Source organism: Vombatus ursinus, unplaced genomic scaffold (genome assembly GCF_900497805.2).
Source record: "Vombatus ursinus unplaced genomic scaffold, bare-nosed wombat genome assembly UNPS02001287.1, whole genome shotgun sequence".
Classification (NCBI taxonomy): domain Eukaryota; kingdom Metazoa; phylum Chordata; class Mammalia; order Diprotodontia; family Vombatidae; genus Vombatus; species Vombatus ursinus.
This window is the reverse complement of record NW_020941065.1, coordinates 11,029,122-11,029,455: the sequence shown is the minus strand read 5'-3', so window position 1 is coordinate 11,029,455 and position 334 is coordinate 11,029,122. Positions and strand designations below refer to the sequence as shown.

Genomic DNA, 334 nt, shown 5'->3' with positions numbered 1-334 from the left:
GTGCCTGTGTCTCTGTGTCCGTATGTCCGCATCTCGTGGCTTCTCTGTGTCTCTCTGAGTCTCTGTGCCTGGGTCCCTTTGGGTTCCTTACGCAGTCTCTCTGTGTGACTGGATGACTTCCACCTCTCTCAGTTTCTCTCGGTCTCTTTCTGACTCTCTCTGTCCCGGGGTCCCTCTGGGCTCCTTGCTGAATCTTTCTATATGCATCTGTACGACTTGGGGTCTCCCTGGATCCTTATCTTAATCTCTCTGGGTCTCTTGGGGGTTTGAGTGCCTCTGGGTGTCTAACTGAGTCTTTCTAGACCATCTCTGTGTGTCTCAGTCTCAGTGTGTG

General features: G+C 52.4%; 1 protein-coding gene across 1 annotated transcript in view; it reads left to right on the top strand.

Annotated features, from left to right (window-relative positions):
- Window positions 1-334, top strand: part of SSH1 (slingshot protein phosphatase 1) — a 101,835-nt gene that overhangs the window by 659 nt on the left and 100,842 nt on the right. The window lies entirely within an intron of this gene.